Source organism: Rutidosis leptorrhynchoides, chromosome 2, assembly GCF_046630445.1.
Source record: "Rutidosis leptorrhynchoides isolate AG116_Rl617_1_P2 chromosome 2, CSIRO_AGI_Rlap_v1, whole genome shotgun sequence".
NCBI lineage: Eukaryota > Viridiplantae > Streptophyta > Magnoliopsida > Asterales > Asteraceae > Rutidosis > Rutidosis leptorrhynchoides.
In genome coordinates, this window is record NC_092334.1 from 220,822,101 (window position 1) to 220,849,812 (window position 27,712).

At 33.6% G+C, this 27,712-nt stretch overlaps 1 non-coding gene across 1 annotated transcript; it reads right to left on the reverse strand.

The window, feature by feature from the left end:
* Positions 1–9,283: 9,283 nt before the first annotated feature.
* Positions 9,284–9,389, reverse strand: LOC139894931 (small nucleolar RNA R71). Its single transcript, XR_011775406.1, has one exon. It is a non-coding gene; the product is annotated as a small nucleolar RNA R71 (small nucleolar RNA).
* Positions 9,390–27,712: the final 18,323 nt, after the last annotated feature.

A 27,712-nucleotide genomic window follows, 5' to 3' on the forward strand; every position in this document is an offset into this window, starting at 1 on the left:
TATTGATTTAGATAAAATTATCGTTCTTATTATTTTTATCATTACTATTATTATTAAAAATATCGTTAGTATTAAAACTATCATTTTAACAAAAATTATCATTTTAATAAAAATGTCATTGTTACTATAAAATATCATTATTATTATTATTTTAAATAGAATTATTATTTTAAATATAATATTAAAAATTATCGTAAATATTAAAGTTATCATAATTAGAATTATCGTTTTATCATAATGTCATCTTAGTAATTATAAATATTGATATTTTTATATTAATAATTATTATTACAAAATAATACAACTTTTACTTACTATCATTATAGATATTATTTTATCAAATAAATATGTGATACAAACATATTTTACTACGTGTAATAACTTACTTTAATAATACCTATCATATTATCTTTATGATATTAAATGAACCCTATAAATTTTATTACTTAATATATATAAAAGTATATTATATTATATAAATTTAATATAAAATTTTAATTATTAATAAATAAATTATATTATTTACTCTAATAAATCTTTTAAAAATATTTAAAAATATAAAACGACGATATTTAAACTATATATTAATCATGTATAGCTTTTTGGAAATTATTTTGAGTCAAATTTACTTTTGTTGACTTTTGCATATTAGTCCCGAGCATTAGGATTGTGGTACACTATGACTTGACCTAATTTGTTAGACAAATATTGACCAACACATAATTATATATAATTAATTTAGGTTCGTGAATCCGAGGCCAACCTTGCACTTGTTCAATGACGTTATATGTATTTTTACTACGAAATACAGTATGGTGAGTTTCATTTGCCTTTTTACCCTTTATATTTTTGGGACTGAGAATACATGCGCTTTTATAAATGTTTGACGAAATAGACACAAGTAATTGAAACTACATTCTATGGATGAATTATCAAAATCGAATATGCCCCTTTTTATTAAAGTCTGGGAATTAGGGAACAGACACCCTAATTGACGTGAATCCTAAAGATAGATCAATTGGGCCTAACAAACCCCATCCAAAGTACCGGATGCTTTAGTACTTCGAAATTTATATCATGTCCGAAGGAGGATCCCGGAATGATAGGGGATATTCTTATATGTATCTAGTTAATGTCGGTTACCAGGTGTTCACCATATGAATGATTATTTTTTTCTCTATGCATGGGACGTATATTTATGAGAACTGGAAATGAAATTCTTGTGGTCTATTAAAATGATGAAAATAAATGATTATAATAAACTAATGAACTCACCAACCTTTTGGTTGATACTTTAAAGCATGTTTATTCTCAGGCGTTAAAGAAATCTTCCGCTGTGCATTTGCTCATTTTAATGATATTACTTGGAGTCTTTCATAGCATATTTCGAAGAACGTTGCATTCGAGTCATTGAGTTCATCAAAGATTATTATTAAATTAATTTATAGTTGGATAGTGGATATTATGAAATGGTATGCATGCCTGTCAATTTTCGATGTAAAGAAATTTTGTCTTTTAAAAACGAATGCAATGTTTGTAAAATGTTTCATATAGAGGTCAAATACCTCGCAATGTAATCAATTATTGTGAATCGTTTATAATGTATATGAACGGGTCATTTCAATATCTTAGAATTTCTAATATTGATGGATGATGATGATGATTTGTCCGTAAAGGCTTAGAGTCAGAAGTAAGGTATTCATTAATAATTTCAGCGGATACTGAATCATTTGGTTTCTTTGAAGGCAGTTTTATTCTTTGTGATTTATCTACAGCCTCCTTCATGGTTTGTTCAATTCGTTTTTCGGTACCAATTTTCTCATCTATTGAGCTTCTTCAGCCACTATTCTTTATTATCAAACTTTCGACTGTTAAGATCATTTATAGTTTTTGCTGCTTCATCCGAAATTTTCAAAATTCAGAGTATTGATTCGTAAACTGGGTGCTTTTCAGAGTTTCAGAATGGAAGATCGTAGTTCTAAGAGATATTTGTTATATGTATACATATAACTGTTGATGTAGACATGCTGCGATATTTCAAAATACTGTTTGCTGATTCTCAGTAATTGGTATGACAATTCTCGTTACAAGGTGCGGATGAGTTCATGATAAGACTTCAATAAATAAATATAGTGATTTGTCGAAGATATTTAAGCCAAGGAGTAATGAAGTTGCTGGTAAGTTTACTGCTAATGTGGTGGGATATAAATGGTTCTCCGGTAACGATGACAAAAGGAAAACTTATATATCAATGTTATAATAAGGTTTATTCAAATGAAAGTCGAAGTTGATTTCCTAGAGCTGTGACAAAATTGACTATTTTGAAAAAGAATTGCAATGTTATTTTCAATAATAACAATGCCAAAGGAGCTAGCATAGATACGTGTTAAATGTTTACTCAGGTTTCGAGTGTTTTCAGGTGCATATCTATATGCATCAATCTTTTCTTCCATAGATGAAGTGCGGTTCGTTAATTCTCTCGATTGAGGTGTTTTCAAGAATCATGAAAGGTTTGAACGTAGATGGTAATCGTCAAGATACAAACGAGGTTTAAGATGAAATCAAGTGGCAACTTGAAAAATTGTTTAGTTTCATATGTTATAATCAATATTTTAATTCATTTTAATTGTCCAATATTGGTAGTCCACAGTTGATAGTCCATAGTTAGTAGTTCCATAATTCAAATGTAGTTTAATATAAAATATTCAAATTAATTAATATGTATCGTGACCCGTTGTATACATGTCTCAGACTCGATCACAACTCAAATTATATATATTATATTTGAATCAACCTCAACCCTGTATAGCTAACTCTATCATTACTGTATATAGAGTGTCTATGGTTATTCCAAATAATATATATAGATGCGTCGATATGATATGTCAAAACCTTGTATACGTGTCCTGATATTTAAAATGCGTAAATAACAGTATTTAAATGACGATAAATAAAGTCCGTAAAATAAATAACAGAAATTAAATGACAATAAAATTCCGAGAATTACGATAAATAAATTGCGATAAATAAAATGTAATATGGAATTAACAGTTACCTAGGAACAGTTAGCTAGGATTTTGTTAGCGTGGATTCTTAACAAAATTTCTCATAGTTAATTTGTTTGTTTCTAACAAATTTTATTTTGTCAAATATTTTCTTCATTATGCCACTTGTTGGATTCTGATAAGTCAGAATCCAAATATGAAATTGAATAAAAATGGTTATTCTGTGGTGAAAGGATTCGTATATCTGTTGATGTAAGTAGGGTAGTAATTGATTATTGAATCAGATTCGAAGAATGTATAGTGTAACTTATTAATGTGAAATCTAAATATTCCTCGGGTATTACCTACCCGTTAAAATATTTTCACCATTATCAGTTTGTACGAAAGAATTTTTAATTACAATCTTTATGAAAATATACGTACATATATATTTTCTTCAGATGTAATCATGGATTAAATGAGTTAATATAATATTAATCTCACTTGATTTACCATTAGAACTAGAATACATAATCTCTAAAACATTAGAGATTACATAATCTCCATGAAGAATGAAGATAATTGATGTAGAACGATAAGTAGAACGATGATTATACTCGAGGTACAGAATGAGATGTTGAGGCATGGATTGTCGATGGTACTGGTGCTGTTACTGATGGTACTATTGGTGTCAGTGATGTTGCTGAAGCTGATAAATTTTGCACTATATTCTCCAAAATCATTACTCAAGCGCGAAGCTCGTTGACTTCTTCAATTACTCTGGGATGATTGGCGGATGGAACAAACGGTTGAATAAGGTTTTGAATTTTAGATAGTATATGATCATGGTGAGATATTCGGGTAATGAGGGTGAAAATGGTGTTTCGAACTGGTTCACTGGTAAGTGCATCAGGTTCTTCGCCAAGAGGTGAATTTGGTTGATGGAAAGGATCACCTTCTTTTTTGTCTCCAATGATTAAGTAGGCTACGAACCCATCAAATGAATTGGTTGATTCATTCTGGTGACACTGCTTTCGGAGCTTAGGTGAAACTCCATATCGAAATAGCTGTCGGAATCCGAGGAATTCGAACTGGTGATGAGTTCCATTTCGTACGATTGAGTAAAGGGTTTTTCAGTATGAAATGATTTTCGGATATCGGATGGTATTCTAATTACATAGAATATCTATATATATATATATATAGAACATAAGATTTCGTAGAGTACGGAGGGATTTACAGAATATGTCAGGCAAGTCTACAGTAACAGAGACGCTAAGATATGAATTTTGTCTATACACTATTCATGCAATCCATGCAGTAAGATGTGTCTAGACTAAGAATAGTAAGCAGGTAATTTCCTAAGGAGGATAAGCAAAAAATTTTCGACACGAAATGATAAGCAAAATTTTTGACATGCAGACACGGTCGAAGTCCAGACTCACTAATGCATCTAAACAACTATCAGTTGGACACACTAATGCAAGACCTGGTTCGCTAAGACCACCACTCTGATACCAACTTTAACTCCCCGTTCATATCGATTATAAACGATTCACAATAGTTGATTTCATTGCGAGGTACTTGACCTCTATATGATACATTTTACAAACATTGCATTCGTTTTTAAGAAGACAAACTTTCATTTATATCGAAAGTTGACGACATGCATACCATTTCATAATATATCTAACTATAATTGACTTAATAAGAATCTTGATGAACTCAATGACTTGAATGCAACGTCTTTTGAAATATATCATGAACGACTCCAAGTAATATCTCTAAAATGAGCAAATGCACAGCGGAAGATTTCTTTCATACTTGAGAATAAACATGCTTTAAAGTGTCAACCAAAAGGTTGGTGAGTTCATTAGTTTATCATAAACATTCATTTTCATCATTTTAATAGACCACGAGATTTTAGATATTTAATTGTACACATAACCCGAGTACAAAATGATACGCATAACTTGCGAATTAAAAATCATTCATATGGATTGAACACCTGGTAACCGACGTTAACTTTAATGCATAGAATATCCCCCAAACAGAACCTCTCGTCTGTATAATAATAATCTCGAAGTACTAAAGCATTCGTACCCCTAATGGGACTTGTCAAGGTCCATAGATCTATCTTTAGGATTCGCGTCAATCAGGGGCCATTTCCCTAAATTCTTAGGTTACCAGACTTGAAGGGCGATATTCGGTTTAATAATCCAACCATATAATGTAATTTTAAGTACTTGTGTCTATTTCGTAAAACCTTTATAAAAGAAGCGCATGTATTCTCAGTCCCAAAAATATATATATAAAAGGGAGTAATGAATCTCACAATACTGTATTTCGTAGTAAGAATACAGATGACGTCATTGAACAAGTGCAAGGTTGGCCTCGGATTCACAAACCTATATCATTTGTGTATTCATTAATATATAATCGTAATTGAATAATTATATATATTATTATTAGGGATGTAATTTATATATTTAATAATTTATAAGTTTCATTATTTATATATTTTCATTTTTTATATATAAATGGTAATATAGTTAAATAATGTGTACCATATATATATATATATATATATATATATATATATATATATATATATATATATATATAATCTTTATTTTTATACATATAACCTTTAATAGCGTCATTAAAACTTTTATTTTCATAATCATCATTATTTTAATAGTATTCATATAGATAATACTGATAATAATATTAAAAATAATTTTACTGCTAATAATAGTTTAAGATGATGATTTTAATAATTGTATAATAATAATGATATTACTAATAATAATAATACATAATGATAGTACTAGTGATTATAGAATGTTAATAATACTAATATCTATATAAAAATAATAATTATATCATTTTCATAATAATAATAATAATAATAATAATAATAATAATAATAATAATAATAATAATAATAATAATAATAATAATAATAATAATAATAATAATAATAATAATAATAATAATAATAATAATACTAATAATAATAATATTAATAATAATCATAATAATAATAATAATCATCATAATTTTTATATAATAATAACAATAATTCTAATAACAATAATATTAACTAAAATCATAACAATAATAATTATAATAATTATAATTTTAGTAATAATAATAATGATAATAATAATAATAATAATAATAATAATAATAATAATAATAATAATAACAATAACAATAATAATAAAACATAAGACTACCTTTGAAGAGGCTTTTAAAAGAAACGTCCTAGCCTATAATCGAACCCGAGACCTCTCGAAACCCAAACCCACATCAAACCATCACGCTACAGCTTAACTTTCTATTTTATTCTACCTTTTAATTTCTATAACCCGTATTTACATTCCTTCCTATTTATTCTTCTTCAATAAACTGAATCGACCAATTAGTAAACCATATATAATGTATCAATTAAAGTGTTGTTTTTAAAATACAAAACAAAAATAAAATCAATTAGCTGTGTTTGGATTTAATTAAAATCGAATAAAAATAGAAAAAAAATGTTGTAAAGCTCGTTGTTTAACAATTATGAACTCCAATTCAAATTTCAAATTCTAACTCATTTTAGATAAAAGTTTTAACACGAAATAGGTTGTAAATTGTTTATAGAAACTTTAGGAACCATCAATTGGACTTGAGACATTCGAATGATTACGAATTTCACAAGAACAAAATGTTTGACTTTTTTACTCGGAAAATTTGACTCCGAAATTCAAGCTTGATATGAAAAATTGAGTTTTGAAACTTTGCAAGCAGTTTAAACGAAAGATTCCTAACTTAACTGCATTTCAAGATTTTAAAAATCGATTCGTTTTTGAGCTATTAATAAAATGAACCAAGAACAGGGGTTGCGAAGCAGAAGATGATTTTTCTGATTAATTTTTGATATAAAAACAGTTGTGAGTGATTGAAATTGATAATGGTACTGATGAATTGAATGGTTTTCAATAACATAAAGTAACTCGTGCATTTATAGCAGGATTTGGTCGATACTAAATATTCGATCGTACAGTAAATAATAAAAGAAATATAAAAGGTGAAACCAGATCGTACTAAAGATTAAGATGTTTAACAAATTAAGAGGTTCAGACAAAATCAAAAATAGTTTTTGATAGCTATCTGCGACTGGAATTGGATTTTACTTTGTAAATACGTTTTATATATGTATTGTTAATAATTAATAATTAATAATTATATTAATAGTAATCTAAATACAAATGCTAATAATATTAATATTAATAATAATAATAAGAGTAATAATAATAGATCACAATAATAATAATTTTTGATGAATTTGATAATAATAATATTATTAATGATAATAATAATAATAATAATAATAATAATAATAATAATAATAATAATAATAATAATAATAATAATAATAATAATAATAATAATTAGATTAATATTAACGTTATTAATAATAAAAATGATATAACAATTTTTACATATCAATTTTCATATTTATATGCTATATATCATAATATTAATAATACTGATATTAATAATAATAGAAATACTAACATTATAAATAATAGATTGTATTAATTAACAACTATAATAATATTAATGATATAAATAAAAAAAATAAAATAATGATAATACTATTAAATTAAAATTGTGGTTTCAATTATTCTTATAATAATGTTTATTTTCATTATCTTTATTTTTGACAAACATAAGTGTTTAATTGTACTAATAATACTAATGTTGATATTAATAATAAAAGTATTATTTATGTTCAACATGTCATTTAATATAATACTATTACATATTATTAATTATGTAATATTTCATAGGATATATGTATATGTAATATCATATTTTGAATATTTAATATCTATACAATTTATTATATTATAATATTCATACAATTAACAATTATATATAGAAATCAGATATATATATATATATCAATTACTATATATACAATCATGTCTTAAATATTAATCATATATCTTCTGAAACAAATTAATTCAAGCATACATTTAATACTTTATTCAAAATCATTTACACTCAATATACTCTTTAATAACTAAACAGTTTTAAATAACAAATTTTTAAGTTATCTTAAGCCACCTTTCATAATAACTAATCACATAATATTTTAGTTTAAAATATATAATTATTCTCATATATAATTATCTATATATAGATTTCTATTTACATTGAATGGTTCGTGAATCATTGGAGATAGTCACAGTGTAATTCAATAAAAGAGTTCAAAAATTCTTGAGACTCAACTTACAAACCTTGCTTATCATGTCAGAACCATATAAAGATTAAGTTTAAATTTGGTCGAAAATTTCTGGGTCGTCACAATTTCGGCCCCACTAAATATAAATTTAAAACAGTTTCCACCCCCTTGGTGGTTGATTCTGGCGCACTGCGACCCGATGACACCGCACAAACAAAACCGTCCGTTTTGGCCATATCAAAGTGGTAGTATAGTTTTTAGCGCCATTGCCGGGGAACTGGTATCAGGCAATACTACTCTCTTTATTAAACTTATTCACAAGCATTTAGTGGTGTCTAAGAAAGACAATTATACACGGACTTGGTTGTTGAATTTTCCGAACAGTCGACAATTATATTGGGACCAAAAGGATCATTCCTCTCCGTAGTCGGCCTGGCCGCTTGGTTTGTTGAATAGTTCGTGCGGAGCTCTGTTATCGAAATACCAGGGAATCAGTAGCCAGAACCAGAAACATATTCAACCATAGGATAGTTAGTTGATTAAGTTAGATTACCTTAGACTAAGACTACTTTAGATTAGGCTACCTTAGACTAGTTTAGATTACCTTAGATTACTTTAGAAATTTAGTTTATTTGCTAAAAATTAAAAACAAAAAGGCATACCCAGTGTATAACCCAAACCCGATCTAGACAAGCACCGTTGTTATTCGTACCTGATCCAGACGCAATAATCTATAAAGCACGCAAGGAAGCATGAATCAGAAATCGAATGGCATTACGCGTCACTTTAGCAGAAACTACCAAACCCTCAATTGAAGGTCAAGGAGGACCGATCAGATTTCCGGAGATTCAAGGACACTCGTTCGAGTTAAAACATCACATCATCCAGCTCATCTAGAATAGCTGTCAGTTTCATGGATTACCGAATGACGATCCCTATTCTCTCACTCATCATGCTCAAACCTGGTTCGAAGGACTGGAAAAAGATTCCATCACGTCATGGACGGAGATGGCTACTAAATTCCTAACCAAATATTTCCCTCCTTCTAAACAAACCAAGCTTAAGAATGACATTATTAACTTCAAACAAAGTTATGATGAATATCTTTACACTGCATGGGAGCGATTCAAAACTCTGCTAAAGAAATGCCCTAATCACCAGCTAGAACGGTCAGCCCAAATCTGTACCTTCTACAATGGTCTTACGGTAAATCATAGGACGACGATCGATGCAGCAGCTCAAGGGAATCTGATGAACCAAACCGTAGACGAAGCATGGGAATTGCTCGAGAACATGACAATGCATCATCATGACTGAAACAGTGATGAAACAACTTCATCATCTGCCCCACTCTCTGCACTTAACAATCAAACAGAGGCCATCAAACCCTCACAGATAAGATGGAATCTCTTGCTAAAGCTTGTGTTAATTGTACCAGCCCGGAACCTACTTTAGAATATCAAGTTGAGTACGAAAACCCTGACGGTTCAGTCTGTTACATTCAATACCCAGCTCGTCCACCAAATCCCGGATTCAATAAATAACCTAGGGTTAATCAGTTTCAACGAAACAACCCTCCTTTTCGCTATCTCTATCCACCTTATCCAACCCAGCTATCTCAATTGACCTACGATCAACCACTTCCACTCACTGGTCCGCCAGCTGTGGAAAATTCCCCTACCACCCAGATTACAAAAGCAACTAACCCCACTCTCAGAGCAGATGATCAGTTGACTCAGTTCATTCAAGGAAAACAACAGCTAAATCAGAGAACTATAGCCAGGCAAGATCAGACGGAGATACTAATGAGAAAATGATTGGCTCTGCTCAAAAGGCTGGAGACGCAGCTCGAACAGTTATCACAATGCCTTGAAACCCGACCGCAGGGAAGGTTACCAAGTAATACTATCCAATATCCCCACATAGAAGAAGCAAAGCAAATGGATTCTGTAATCCCAGAGGAAGAACCACGGAGAAGGTCAGCTAGGCTCAAGAACAAATTGACATATACTCAAAAGCTGACACCTGAAACTCCAGTTCGCGTACCCTATCCTGGAAGGCTACAGGAAGAACCATCCAAGCTTGATTCCTGCAAACTTGATGGAAGATTCCTAGACACTATGTCCAAAGTCCCCAACCATAAGAGATACATCCGAAGGCTTCTCTCTACTAAGGAAAGGATACCAGATTCTAACAAAATTCCACTAAGTGAAGAATGCTCTGCATTACTCAGGAACTCTCTACCACAGAAGCTAGGAGATACGGGCGGATTCGTTTTCCCGTGTTCAATCTACCAAATTGGAACCATTCATGCGCTAGCAGATTTAGGAGCAAGTATCAACCTAATCCCCTACTCTCTACAAGAGATTAGAGTTAGGAGACTTGTCACCAACTAAAATGACAATCCAACTCACCGATCACACAATTTGATATCCTAAGGGCATAGTTGAGAACGTCTTGGTGAAAGTTGACAAATTCTTGTATCCTATGGATTTCGTAGTAATGAATATTAAGGAAGATCTACACATACCAGTAGTGTTAGGAAGACCTTTCATGAATACGGCTAGGACTATCATTGATGTGTACAATCAAACCTTGATCTTACGAATCACATGGGGAGAGCGCTACCTTCAAAATTGACCGACCAACTGATCTTTCTGGATAGGCAGAGATGTTTTCTATTTCCACCAGACGGATCACTTCCAATGACGAGCCTTCACCACCAGCCAATGATATCAAGATGGGTGTCGAATCAAAGTCTGTAGATGACCCAGAAATTAAAGAAGAGAATCCCAGCGAAGAAATAGAGGAAGAAGAGGAATCTGAAGAGGAAGAGGAAATGGAAGACGTAAAAGAAACTGCGACAATACCCGATCTAAGCACTAAGCATCATGAAGAATTAATGAGGCTTGAGACGAAAGATCACAGTTTAATCATTCGCTTTAAGAAGAAGACCGATAAGGCTGAGGTTAAGGATATAGAAATTGATCCTGTAAGTATCAAATTGGAGAATCAGAATACCGAAGAAACCCGTTCATCAGACGCATCCTCAGAAGAACAATATACCGATGATGACGAGGAAGAGCAACAGGAAGACATTCTGAATAACTCACACTCTCCAACCGAACCAGATCAAGGGGAGACGGACTCTTCTTCAGATCGGATTCCGGTCATATCTACACACGCAGACATGATAACCTTCATCAATGATACCGATGAATTTGAAGATATTCTCGAAGCCATTCGTAAATCAGCAATTGATTTTTCGCTACACTTAACAGAAAAAATTATGGCTATCCGAGAAGAACACAACCTCTATCTCCGAAGAGAAGATAATGATGTTGAAATCCTAGAAGAACGCATTCTAGACTTTATCAATTCTCTTCACGATCATATCTACCAAAAAGAAAGGAAACGAGAGCACAATTCAGTGGTTCACACTATTCTTGAGACAAGATTATGTCGAGATCAGAAGGTCATTTACTCTAAAGTTTATAACGCCTTAGCCGGATCTGCACTTCCGTTCTAAGCAAACCAACAAGCACTACTGACTCTCATTCGAAAGCACATGGATCTTTCCACCTGACGCCCGACTTATTACTCTGATTTGCAAATGATCGAGGATATTCACAGCTTGTTCGCTCTGCTAGAAAGAGATAATTTCGAAAGCACACCAGACAGACTAGTGATTTACGTAACAATTGATCACTATGCTGATCTGATTATCAAAGAGTTACGAGACGCTGTTACGGAGGAAGTAAGGCGAAACAATCAGTTCTCTCATCTTGAACTAGATCGAGTCAACATTGCCACCTATGTTACGAAGCAGATATCACGTATCTTCCACGAATCCACAGATCCTAGTTTCACATTAAAACTGGATGTCGGGAGATATACTCAAAGACGGTGACATTAATGCTCGGATCAGGATTGCTATCACTTCTTTTCAGCTTCGTCTTTTAACAAATCTGTGCAAAGCTATAGACTCTTACTGTGGAGATCACCATTCCGAAGACTTCAAGATTCTAAAGATACAGTTTCTAACATTGTTTGAAGACCTCCGAAATGAGCATCCCATCAGAGAAACAATCACCACCACCACTGCTTCTATGATTGACATTCATGGGTCAACCAGCAGAGCAGTGGATCACATTCTCATCGGACTTCAAGACTTATCAAGAGCCGAAACTACGCACTACTTATCTTTCATAAGATCTTCAAGAGAAGTACCGGATCTTCTACCACTATTGGTCCGACACTTTCTCAGGATTTACCCGCCAAGACTCACATTCCCTTGAGTAGAACAAGATTACAGCCATCAGCGAGGAATGTTTGCTTTTTAAAGCATCACTACAGATGAGCCAACGACCTTAAACAAAAGCACTTCTTGGGAGGCAACCCGTGCAATAAAGTAAAGTAGAAGAAAAAGGATGAAAAATGAGCCGATCAATAAAAGATACAAGGAAGCCAGCCGCATATGCTAGGGGTATTTTTTTCTTTTCGCTACTAGCTCACGATTCGAACTATGCCACATACTAGCTTATCACTAAGTGTGGGATAACAACCCGATTAAAACACTAGACAAATAATCCTAAATCTTCAACTAAAACTCCTAAGTGTGGGATACACTAGGAACATTGAGGACAATGTTCGTCTAAGTGTGGGATGTTGGTATAATCTTTTTATGCTATATTAAAATAACTCATTACGAAGATTCCAAGTCCTTAAACCAAATTTCAAAAATTTTTGCAAAATAAAGCCTTTTCGAAAAAGTATTTTTGAAAACCTAAAACGGTTGCCAATAAAAAATAAGGCTTAAGTATAGTGGAAATCTTGTTAGGTTGAACCAAATCTCTAATCGAACATTGCATGACTAAGGAATTATCGACCTAAATTGATTATGGTGTGGCACCCCAAATAAGACCAGCATTCATCTTTAATGCTTCACTATTTTCCGTTGAGAGTGCCGATGTCTGTGTTCAGAATCAAAACTTGCTATTGATCTACATTTCCAAGCAGCAAAACGTGATTCAGTTATAATCAGAAGAGCTAGCCATTTGTCAAAAATAAGCCTTCCGCACCTCCACTACTTCTACTCCACCACCACATCCACATCATGTTTACTATTACTCAAAAAATCCAGAAAAAAAGATTCCTTCTGAAAACCCGATGTTATAAACCTCTCAAGTATCATGGCAAAGGTCTTGAAAAAGTTTACCGGCAAAAAGTTTCTCGAGATGAAATCTCTATCTTTAAAAAAAATCATGTTCTGAAAAGGACCAGAACGTAATAAGAGAAATGCGGAAGAAAACTTGACCGAAAATGATTATCAAATGAAGAAAAATTAAAAAGTGCTTCAGCACTCCTATCTACCAGAATAAAAGTCTGTATAAAGACTATATTACCCTTCTATCTCACCCCTCAAAAACAACTTCACTACCACTCCAAAATTCCTTTTCCATCATTGACAAATGACCTAGAAGCTAAGATTACTACCGTTCTCGCGTTCGCAGCAAGGATTTCAGTCTTTATCAAGCCTATGATGATGGGTGCAGTATGACTGGCTATGAGTGATTTCATTTCTTAGATCTATAGGGAACCCTAAACACTTGTGTGATTTGAGTGACCCAATGAAAGCTAGCCTATGTCATGTAACCTGCTTGCATGCTTCCAGAGATAGTTTCAATCATAACATAGATGACACACCTTATCTTTTTCTCTTATAATAAAAGCAATCCGCTTAGGCTATTAGAAAAGAAACTCCGAAAAGATTCTTAAGAAAATGAGAGTTTGCTTGAGGACAAACAAAGTCTAAGTGTGGGATATTTGATATCAGCTAAAAAGTCACGTTTTCACCTCGGTATTAAGGCCTAAAAACAAGAAATATTCGAAATTTATTGGCAAAATACCCACTTCGTCGGTTAAAATTGAAGAACAAGTAATTATGAAGACGGTGCAAAAAGAATCAAGAGAATCGGAGCTAAAACGAAGATTCTAGAGCGAAAATGGTGAAAGACAAGAAATCAAGTTATGATCCAGGGAATCAGCAAGCCAAACGGCCTGCCAGTATGGCAAACGGCCTGCCAAATAGCCAGAACAAATGGCCTCGTTAAACGGCTTGCCTCAGCAAATGGGCCCTGCAAACGGCCTGCCAAACGGCCTGCCAGCCGTTTGCAGAAAAATTTTATTCTTATTTAAAGGGTCTTTGTCATCCATTCCAACATACACTTTAATTCACTTCTTTCTCTCTCTTGTACAATATTAGTCATACTCTCAAGGTCTTCGACTCCGTCCGGGAAACCTAGTACCCAGAGAAGAACGCCGAAGATTGTATTAGGAGCGGTCTGGAGTCTTGAAGTTGTCACTTTTGTATTCAGAACTCGTTTAATCTACTGGTATTTCTATCCCTTATCTTTATATAATGTCTTCTATCATTATGTTCTGTGATATTGTTTCCATTATTAGCGAGTAGTTATCTTTAGTGTATGCTATGATATAAGCAGTTATAATGCCGAAATAATGTTATGGTTTGTGTATGCTGTTGAAATGATTTCCGATTATGCTTTAAACTCAATCGCTTTTCCAACTAATAGAACGTATTTATTGGCTCTGTTATTGGGAAGTCACGAACCCTGATTCAGAGTACACTATCTGTGTCACCCCTTGGTAAGAGAAGTCTATCGGATACAACGAAAGATCGATTGAGGCACACCGGTTATAGTAAGTCTATCGAGCTTTAGATTCCGACTGAGGACTCTTTCGTAGTGAAACATCTGACTAGACCCTTAGTACATTGTCGATCCCAGACCAAGCTAGTGTAGTCACCAAGCATATAAACTTCGTACGTGTACGCTAAAGCACAGCGGTTGTTGTAAGCTGTACCTCTGCTAAGTAAGGCCATGGAACCCGATCATTGTTGATTAGTACACTGCACCATAACGCGGTCTCAAGCATTGCACCACACTTGAGGGATTCTTAGTTAATTAAGGAACTTTTTGTTTAGACACATAAAGGATTGGACCGTTAGGATAACCGAACGTGTTCATGGAAGTCAGCTTGACTTGGCCATGGTGTTCTTTATGGTTGAACTCTTTTTAAGGGCCTAACTATCTTTTAAAACCAATCATTAACGAAAGCATTGAAACACATATGGTAAACCATGTATTCTATTATGCTTAAGAAAGTTTAGACCATTGTGGAATGTTAATACGTCACCCAACCGAGTCGTTCAATTGGATGAGCCGTCTGAATGTGTATGCCTGTAGTCAGACTGCATGGGTGTCGGGGGTAAGGGACGTTGCTGTCTATTCAGAATCTTCAAGCCTAATGCAGTACCCAGTGACATATCTTATGACAGGGGCGTTTAGGACCAGTGTAATGAATACAAGGCCTCTGCCTATTCATGAGCCAGCATTCCATAATCTCGGCAAAATAACTGATGAAGTCATAGTATGCGCTCACTTTAACCTCATATGAATTATGAATTTTATCGCATTTACTTTATCTGTCTTATAAATTAGAAAATCCTAAAATTAAGTAACCACTACTCCTTCCTAACTATCTTAGGCTTAAATATAGGTTCGATTCTACTGATATCTCAAAAATATGACTATAGGTCATACTTCCCTTACTCATACTAAGGAGTAGTACGATTTAGGCCCCGTTAAATATAAATTTAAAACAGTACCCACCCCCTTGGTGGTTGATTCTGGCGCGCTGCGGCCCGACGACACCGCACAAACAAAACCGTCCGTTTCGGCCATATCAACCATCAAAGGCTCACTATCAACGCCAGGAATGCGAATAACTTTTTGGTAGTAGATGATATCGGCACTATTATCGGATAACAGGTCCATTCCGACCACAAAGTCAAAACTTCCCAGCTTTATCGGTATCACATCAATACTAAAAGATTTCCAAGCTAAGTTCAAAGTACACCCACGATAGATTTGGTCAGCTTTCATTAGATTATTGTTTCCTAGTTCTATATAGTACAAGTTTTCTAACGATGATACAGGATTCTTAATATTATGACAAAAATCCTTTGACACAAAACTTCTATAAGAACCAGTGTTAGGACCCCGAAGTTGTATAGTGTTAATGTTAAATAAGCTTAAATGATGGTTCCTTAGAAGAGGGCTATATAAGGAACCTAAGTAGTCCTAATTAGAGAGCCATTGCATTGTAAATGAGTTCTAGAAGTTGTGGAATGTAAATCTTATTGATTCTCTCTCATACCGAGTCTCCTTCACTCTTACCGAATCTCATTCAAACTTGTTTTTTCTTCTAATCTCAACATGATCTGACCTATCATTTGGTATCAGAGCTTCCAGGGAGCGATATTACATCACTAGATCGATCCAGAGATTGAAGATTACAGAATCTGAGCACTCTCGGTATATTGAATCAGATTTGGTATAATCGAATCTGATAATCTGACATTCAGATTCTTGTGATAAGTTCAGCGAAGGTGTATTAGGTTGATTAGAAAGAGTTTCGATCATCATTACATCTTTTTAACATCAATTATGAAGAATTAAGTTGATTTTTAGAGTTCGTGGCTAAAACTCTCGGTATTCATCAATTCCAGCTTGATTTTGTATTTTAGTAAAGGTTTAAGGTTTTAGTTGTGATCGTGAGGTTCTTAATCACATTTCTGACGGTTTAATTTCATCAATTCTTCAAGTTTTGAAGATTTGATCTACATTCGGTATTGTAACTGTCATACCGAATCTGCTTCAAAGCTTTTAATTCTCATTCATTGTTGCAGATTGTGGTGTATTTGTGATTCTATCACATTCGGTTTGATCATACACAGCTAATTGGTGTGGTTTGAGAAAGGATTCTGCAGAATTTCTATGTTTTCATACTTAGACTTGGTATTGTCAACTGCTATAGTTGACATTCGGTATTCGCTACATTCGTTATCTTTGATATTTTGTGTGATACTAACTTGTTTCCTTGTGCAGCAAGGTTATAGAATCTAATTCAAAGAAATTGGATTGTGTTTGAATTTAAATTCATACAGAATCTGACTACCGAGTCAGATACCGAATCAGGATCTCGGTATCACTTAATTCATTGGTTTTAAGTGTTCTCAGGCAACAAATCTTGTGGTTACCGAATCTATACTAAATCTGGGTGTGTTACTTGTATTTCTGATCAGTTTTTGATACAGAATCTGGTTTACCGAATCTGCTATAGTACAGAATCTATACCGAATCTGCTACAGTACCGAACCAGTTACCGAATCTGCTATAGTACAGAATCTATACTGAACCAGATACCAAATCTGACATTTTTGTTAGATTGTTGTGATTTTTCATCGTAGATTTGTGTAATATCGAATCTTTACAGAATCTACCTCAATTTCAAGATGTCTACTCAGGATACTTTGATCATTGAATCAGATTCCCGTCCTCTAGTGTTATTTGATAGTAAGTACACTCAGTATCTTTACCATATCACTCAGTACATAGACTACAAGGGTGAGAAAGCAAAGTTTATATGGGCTTCTCTGAGAGATGGTCCAGTTGTAGATTATCATCCGAATACTGGTATGCCAATTCCAGTCTATGAACTTTCTGGTGATAGACGTGAGAGAGCTCAGGGTGACATAGAGGCAAAGAATATTGTTATGCAAGCTATCCCGTATGAGTTGTTTGAAAATGTTGATAGCAACACCACAGCAAAAGATATATGGGATGAGATCAAACGACAGCAAGAAGGTTATGACATGTTAGATGTTACTAAATTGAATAAGGCTCTGGGATTTTATGAAGATTTCAAGCAGGAACCCGATGAACCACTCAAGGATACCTACCGTCATTTCAATGGTGTTCTCAATGAGTTGAAAAGGTGCAAGATCATAAAAGTAAATGCTGAAGTCAACATGAAATTTCTCAAAAAGCTCAATGTTGATTGACTTCCTTATGGAACCATTGTTCGATCTACCAAAGAGATTGACAAGTTGACTATTCATGAGCTTGTTGGAGTTCTTATGAATTACCAACCTGAGGTGTTTAAACTTCAAGAAGGAAGGAAAGAGTCTTCTCCGGGCGATCCACTTGCCCTTATTGCCAAAAAGAAGAGCAAATCATTTACGACTTCCAAAAGCTTGTCCAAGAAAGTGCTTGTTGAAGAATCAACTAATTCTGAAGAGTTGAATCTTTCTGATGTAGATGATTCTCACCTTGAATTAGTCAAAATGGCAGCCATGTTCACAAAAGTCTTGAACAAACACAAGTTTAAAGGCAAATCAAGCAATCAACGTAAAAACTCATCGTCATCCTCGTACTACAAGAAAGCTGATCAATCAAAACAACAACAATGTGCTGATGATTCCCAGAAGGATGATTCAATCTGTTTCAATTGTGGCAAAGCTGGTCATTACTCTCGTGAGTACAAGATGCATAAGAAGAAGGACGCAGCTTACTACAAGAAGAAAATGTTGATGGCTAAGATTGTAGAAACTGGGGGAGAGCTAAAACCGGTTGATGATACTTGGTTTAATTGGACTGATGATTCAGATTCAGAGGTGGAACATGAAACTGTTTGCAAGGTGACTAAGCTCATCAATGCTAAGGAAGCAATGGAGAATTCTGACTCAACATCTGATGATGATGAGGTACAATCATCTGAAATCTCACCTGATTTTATAAAAGTGCAAAATGACATGATTAAGAATCTGGTCTCAATGTCAAAAGAAATCAAAGGTTTAAAATCTAAAAACAAGGTTTTAAAAGATAAAATCAAACTTTCTGAGACCAGACCATCTTCATCTAAATTACAATCGGAATTGCAAAGATTGACTGTCCAACTCAGCACAACGGAAACTGAGTTGGAAGATCTTAAGAAATCAATTCATCCGATTAAAGTCGAAAGGACATATTATCGTCTAAAATCAGAACGACTTGCAGAAAAAATTCAATTTTTAGAAAAAAGATTTTATGATTTGAAAACTCAACATGAACCCACACTTTCAAAGCTAAACAAGAAAATTATTCAATTGGAAAACAACATAATTGAAAAGAACACTGAAATTTCTTCATTGTCAAAAGAGTCTTTTCAAATGAAAGCTCAACTTGCTCGATATGAGGAAAAACTCTATCGCACAGAGCAATCTAAAGCTATCATTGATATGGAACTTTCAAAATAAACAATTTTTATGAATAGACCAAAAATGATTCATGGTGAAAAGTGGGGGTTGGGTTATGAAGATCCTAAGATCTTAGATAATGCTTCCAAAATGATTCCAAGATTATATCATTCTGAGTACTTTCAAGCTGGTTTACCATCTCATTTTGTGCATGCTTCTGATGCTGATTTTGATGATATTATTGCTAATCACAAATCTAGAAAATACCATCAAATTAGCTTAATGTATGAAAAAATCAATGCTAAAATGGGTAAATCAAATCCTGATTTCTTAAAGGAGCTTGTTGAAACTGAAAGAATATGCAACGTGAAAATTACGTGCCTAAGCGTAGACTGGTTTATATCCCAACACTCATACTAGAGAAATACATTTTAATGCTTGAGAATGAAGTGTTTAACAAACCTAGTTCTAGCATTATTTCCATAGATGAGGTGTTTGATTAACCAACTTTTGATGTAAAACCAATTCTACCGACCTTACCTGCATGTTCTGATGATGTTTTATGTGAAGACCTAGCACATGAACTAACTATCTTCTTTGAGACAGAATCTCTAGGTCAACCTGCTTTAGATGTAAAGGTAGAACCTCGAGATGAACCAATTGTTGAAAACTTGATAGACTTTGATGCAACAATTGATCCTTTGAATGAATTTTATGCTAGCGTACCTGCTTTACACATTTTAAGTCGTAAGGTAGATAGACTAGAAAAGGAGAATGTTGATTTGCAACTTAAGTGTCAATCATTAGAACAAATGCTTGCTTTGTGTGATAAATTGCCTCCACTTCCTAAGAAAGAGTGTACTTATAACTTTAAGGAGGGTGAAGTGATAGTTTCTGCTGAGGAATTATGACTTGAGATTAAAAGCTTAAAACACAAAATAATTCAAATGAAACAGACTAACACACTTAAGCAATCATCTTCTGTTGAAACCAATGTGTCTGAATGTGTTGGTGGGATTACTAAGACGGGGAAGGGGATAACAACATCTAAGGATGCAAAACCCATCACTATTTTAAAAACACCACTACGTTCTCAATTTGGTAAATGTGTTTCAAAAGTTGCACCTTCAACGCAATTTGTTGTCAAGAAAGTTCATTCTCAAAATGGTTATGTGTTAACTGAAAAGATTCATATGATTCCTATGTCAAATAAATCAAAGGAGAGTCTTTTAACAAAATCAGTAAAGTTTACACAACACACGAGTCCTAAACCTGATTTGAGTGCGTATGATGCAAAGGAACTTAAAATCAAATTAGAAATTTTGAAAAATCAATCATCTCATGTGTCAACTGAAAAATTTGGACGTCTAACTAACATAGGTGTTTTTCGTGTCACATGTCATAATCCAAATTTGACTTACAAGTCTGTATGGGTTCCTAAGTCCACGACTAAGAAAGTAGCAACCAAACCAAAGCAATCTGCTAGTCGACCTAGGAAATCATCTCATATTTTTTAAATTTTTGTCTATGAACAAAACATCTGTTTGGAATAAGTTATGTGTTAAGACTTCTGATAATGATGTAAAACTTGATTTTGCGTATGATGCTTCATGTAATGTAGTTTTAAATGATGCTTTATTGTCTAAATTGCATGTTGCTTTACGTGATTATCTCGTTGTTGATCCAAAGTTTATTGTTGGTACTAACCGTAGAGGACCCAAGAAACTTTGGGTACCTAAACTCTAGGAAATTAACATTTACATGATTTCGACGTATGTTTTTGGTATATCGATTCCGGTTGTTCTCGACACATGACGGGCGATAAATCCTTTCTTGTCAATTTCGTTGACAAATTCCTAGGAACGGTTACTTTTGGAAATGATGAAATTGCAGCAATAACGGGTTATGGAGATTTTGTGAAAAATGGCATAACGATCAAACGGGTCTCATATGTTAAGAGTTTGGGGTGCAGTTTATTTAGTGTCAGCTAATTTTGTGACGGAGATCTCAAGGTTTTGTTTGAACGTCGTCAATGCTCGGTGCAATCCACCGATGGAAACGATCTCCTTGTCGGTAAACGTTGTGATTCACTTTATAATATTGACCTCAATGATGCACCATCACATGAAACCATGTGTTTGGCTACTCGGTCAACGAAGGAGAATTCATGGTTAAGGCATCACCGGATGTCACACCTGAATTACAAGGTTATTAATCGACTGGTCTCTAAAGACTTAGTTGATGGTATTCTAAGCTTTCAATATGATAAGCATCATGTGTGTCCATCATGTGTGATGGGTAAGCTTAAACGGACTAATCATCTGCTTAAGCAAAAACCCAGTACTTCATCATCCTTGCAATTATTGCATATGGACCTATGTGGACCCATGAGAATTTTTAGCCTTAGGAGCCGGAAACATGTGCTTGTAATTGTTGATGACTATACCCAATTTACATGGATTTTCCTTCTAAGGACTAAGTCAGAAACCCCCGCCATTATCATTAAGTTCATTAAAAAGATTCAACGCTCTTTTAACAAACATGTTAAGAGTATTCGAACTGGTAATGGATCGGAATTTAAGAATGACCTGATTGATAGTTATTTGAAAGACCAAGGCATTGAACATCAGTTCTCTGCTGCACGCACCCCACAACAGAATGGAGTAGTCGAATGACGTAATCGTACATTGTGCGAGACAGCTCGAACGATGCTTTCTTACTCCAAACTACCTCCGAAAATGTGGAGGGAGGCCATTTCCACTGCATGTTATACCCAAAATCGCTGCATCATTAATGAACGTTTTGATAAAACTCCTTATGAGTTACTATATGGTAGATGCTCGAATATCAAATATTTCCATGTCTTTGGTTGTATATGCTATGTGCTTAACGATTTTGACAGCCTTGGAAAGTATGATCCGCATGGCGATCATGCCATATTTCTCGGTTATTCTTCAAACAAAGTTGCCTATCGTGTCTATCACAAACGGATGAAGACGATCAAGGAAAGTATTAATGTAAGATTCGATGAGTTATCGGGAATGGATTTTGAACAACTCAGTTCAAAACCCGATCCTAACCTAGCTACTACTTCTTCCGCGCAAAATTCAATTTTCTTGAAGAAGGGTGTTCCTACGGTAACAACAGAGGAACTGAATATCTTGTTTGATAGTCTTTATGCTCCTCAACGGAATTCAAATGTTCAAGCTGTACCGGTTACACCATCACAGTCAACTACCGTGGAGACTCATCACAGTCTTTTTGATGAAGATACAACACCAAAGGTTTCACCTGTTGTTTCTTCATCCTCCCTCTCACCTCCTACTTCTGATAATCTTGAACCATTTCAAGATTCATCCGTTGATACAACTCTAGTTGTTTCTCCTGATACTCAAATGAATCCATGGATACCACTGATGTACAACCTCTTCCACATAACAACCAATGGACTAAAAGTCATTCGATAGATCTTATCATTGGTGATGCATCTGCTCCATTCTCAACTCGAAGGGCTACTCGGTTACGTGTTTATACACTGCCTCTCTTAGTAAGATTGAACCAACAACGGTTGCCCAAGCTTTACTAGATCCGAACTGGGTGGTTGCAATGCAAGAAGAGATCAATCAAATTGACGGTTAAAAGTATGGCGATTAGTTCCAAGACCAACGGGTCAACGACCAATAGGGGTTAAGTGGATTTTTAAGAACAAGAAGGATTCTTATGGAATTATGGTTCGAAATAAGGCACGTCTTGTGGCCAAGGGATAATGACAACAAGAGGGTATTGATTATGATGAAATGTTTGCTCCAGTTGCTAGGATTGAGGCTATTCGTATTTTCCTTGCATTTGCTTCTCATATGAAGTTCACGGTGTTTCAAATGGATGTTAAAACTGCTTTTCTAAACGGTCATCTTCAAGAGGAAGTTTATGTTGATCAACCAGAAGGCTTTGTCGATCCCATTCTTCCAAACCATGTCTACTACTTGAAGAAAGCTTTTTATGGTCTGAAGCAAGCACCGCGTGCATGGTACGAGACCTTTACAAAGTATTTGCTGGCTAATGGCTTCTCTCGTGGAACGATTGATACAATGCTAATCATCCATAAAAACCACGGTCACATTCTCTTGGTTCGAATTTACGTTGATGATATCATTTTTGTTTCCACTTCTCCTGCCTTATGCAAAGAATTTGGTGACCTTATGGCCAATAAATTCGAAATGAGCATGCTTGACCAGTTAAATTTCTTCTTGGGGTTACAGGTAAAACAATTACCAAATGAGATTTTTATCAGTCAAACAAAGTATATCAATGATATGCTAAAATGTTTTAAAAATGACTGCTTTAAAACCAATGACAACCCCAATGAGGACTTTACTGGATGCTGATGCTAATGGGGAACCCTTTGACACTACGCTTTATCGAAGCATGGTTTGATCTTTAATGTATCTGACTACAAGTAGACCAGACATTACACTTGCTGCAACTGTTGTGCCCGCTTTCAGTCAAACCCTAAGAAATCACACTCCAAAGCGGTTGTTAGGATTTTTCAGTACCTTAAAGGTACACCTAACCTTAGAATCTGGTATCCTCATGGATCCAATTTCAATCTCACTACTTATACTGATGCGGATCATGGCGGTTGCCATGTTGATAGAAAAAGCACATATGGATCAATTCAGATGTTGGGGAATAGGCTAGTTGGTTGGTCATTCAAAAAGCAGAACTGTGTGTCTTTATCAAAAGCTGAGTCTGAGTAGATTACTACAGCTCACTGTTGTTCACAAGTTTTATGGATGCAAATTCAACTTTTGGACTATGGCTTTAAAATTTCTAAGACCCCAATTTACTAGTAATTCACAAAGTGCTATTACCATTACAAGCAACCCGGTCCAGCATTCTAAGACTAAAAACATAGATATTCATTATCATTTCATAAAGGACCATGTAGAGAAAGGAGATGTAGAGTTATACTTTGTGCCTACCAAAGTTCAATTAGCTGACATGTTCACTAAGCCCTTAGATGAACTTAGGCTAAAATTCTTGATCAAAGAAATTGGCATGGTAGAATATAGTGCTTGACATTCCTTAGATCTTTTGGAACTTCTTATTGGGATCTTGTGTTTAGGGGGAGTAGATATTTTCTAGGGGAGCAACTGATTTCTTCTGCTTTAGATAACATCTTTCAAGGGGGAGCCTTTTAGAATTCTTTTAACTTCCTGGGATTAAGTTTCAATGGTTACGATAGGGGGAGTGATGTGTGCAGAGGTGTATACGAAATAGTTATATATTTATTATGAAATACTATTAAATACGATACGATTTTACACAAGTTATTTATTTATTTATAGAGTGGATATACCTAAACCTTGCTACAAAACTTATAGGCAGTGTACCTAATCGTACAGTAGTGTAGTTTTTAGTAAGTCCGGTTCGTCCACAGGGAACTAGCCAAGTTTAACGCTATATTTTTAAAACTATATTTGTATAAATATAAATATATATAAGTAATATTATTATTATAAAAGGGGGTTTTTACCGTTTAATGACCGATTTGTCGATTTTATGTCTTAAGTCGCAGTTAAAACCTAATGTAAAATATTAAAAATAAATATAACTTAATTTAAAGCCTAAAGTAAATGACAATAATTAAAGTACGATAATTAAAAGTGCGATAAATAAATTGACAATAAATATGTAGTGACCCGAACTTTTCCATGTTTATATATATTAATTGAGATTGATATTTACATGATTAAATGTTTCCAACATGTTAAGCAATCAAACTTGTTAAGACTTGATTAATTGAAATATGTTTCATATAGACAATTGACCACCCAAGTTGACCGGCGATTCGCGAACGTTAAAACTTGTAAAAATGACATGACGATATATATATGGATATACATATGGTTAACATGAGATTATGATAATTAAGTATCTCCATAAGTATATTAACAATGAGTTATATACATATAAACAAGACTACTAACTTAAGGATTTTGAAACGAGACATATATGTAACGATTATCGTTGTAACGACATTTAAATGTATATATATCATATTAAGATATATTAATATATCATAATATCTTGATAATATAATAATTTAACATCTCATTAGATATAATAAACAATGGGTTAACAACATTAATTGAGATCGTTAACTTAAAGGTTTCAAAACAACACTTACATGTAACGACCTACGATGACTTAACGACTCAGTTAAAATGTATATACATGTAGTGTATTTAGATGTATTAAAATACTTTTGGAAGACTTCAAGACATATATCAAAACACTCATACTTAACGAAAATGGTTACAGTTACTTTCCCATTCTTTTCTTTCATCAAGAATTCTAGTCGTATTCTTACCCGTATTATACACAGCTTCAAAACGTACTTACTATGGGTATATACCAATAGGAACTAGCATGGGATTCCAATCTTGATTATGTCATGTATGACTAATCAATTTTAGCTTCTACCATGAGCTAGTCAACTAACTAGAACTCCTTTTATCCCCACTCACCACTCACCAATTACCACTCATCATTCACTCCATTTCACTTCCAATTCTCTTTCTAATTCTCTCTCAACACACACACACACTATTATGAACGTATTTTTCCAGTAGTTAATCATCATCTTCATCAAAAATCACTTCAAGAATCAAGCTATAATCATCATAGGAAGAACACTTCAAGAACACTTCAAAAATCCCTTCAAGTTTACTAATTTACTTCCAAGCTTTCTAATCCATTCCAAGTAATCATCTAAGATCAAGAAACCTTTGTTATATACAGTAGGTTATCTTTCTTATTCAAGGTAATATTCATATTCAAACTTTGATTCAATTTCTATAACTATAAACTATCTTAATTCGAGTAAAAATCTTACTTGAACTTATTTTTGTGTCATGATCCTACTTCAAGAACTTTCAAGCCATCCAAGATCCTTTGAAGCTAGATCATTTCTTGTCACTTCCAGTAGGTTGACCTACTAAACTTGAGGTAGTAATGATGTTCATAACATCATTCAATTCATATATATAAAACTATCTTATTCGAAGGTTTAAACTCGTAATCACTAGAACATAGTTTAGTTAATTCTAAACTTGTTCGCAAACAAAAGTTAATCCTTCTAACTTGACTTTTAAAATCAACTAAACACATGTTCTATATCTATATGATATGCTAACTTAATGATTTAAAACCTGGAAACACGAAAAACACTGTAAAACCGGATTTACGCCGTCGTAGTAACACCGCGGGCTGTTTTGGATTAGTTAATTAAAAACTATGATAAACTTTGATTTAAATGTTGTTATTCTGAGAAAATGATTTTTATTATGAACATGAAACTATATCCAAAAATTATGGTTAAACTCAAAGTGGAAGTATGTTTTCTAAAATGGTCATCTAGACGTCGTTCTTTCGACTGAAATGACTACCTTTACAAAAACGACTTGTAACTTATTTTTTAGACTATAAACCTATACTTTTTCTGTTTAGATTCATAAAATAGAGTTCAATATGAAACCATAGCAATTTTATTCACTCAAAACGGATTTAAAATGAAGAAGTTATGAGTAAAACAAGATTGGATAATTTTTCTCATTTTAGCTACGTGAAAATTGGTAACAAATCTATTCCAACCATAACTTAATCAACTTGTATTGTATATTATGTAATCTTGAGATACCATAGACACGTATACAATGTTTCGACCTATCATGTCGACACATCTATATATATTTCGGAACAACCATAGACACTCTATATGTGAATGTTGGAGTTAGCTATACAGGGTTGAGGTTGATTCCAAAATATATATAGTTTGAGTTGTGATCAATACTGAGATATGTATACACTGGGTCGTGGATTGATTCAAGATAATATTTATCGATTTATTTCTGTACATCTAACTGTGGACAACTAGTTGTAGGTTACTAACGAGGACAGCTGACTTAATAAACTTAAAACATCAAAATATATTAAAAGTGTTGTAAATATATTTTGAACATACTTTGAAATATATGTATATATTGTTATAGGTTCGTGAATCAACCAGTGGCCAAGTCTTACTTCCCGATGAAGTAAAAATCTGTGAAAGTGAGTTATAGTCCCACTTTTAAAATCTAATATTTTTGGGATGAGAATACTTGCAGGTTTTATAAATGATTTGCAAAATAGACACAAGTACGTGAAACTACATTCTATGGTTGAATTATCGAAATCGAATATGCCCCTTTTTATTAAGTCTGGTAATCTAAGAATTAGGGAACAGACACCCTAATTGACGCGAATCCTAAAGATAGATCTATTGGGCCTAACAAACCCCATCCAAAGTACCGGATGCTTTAGTACTTCGAAATTTATATCATATCC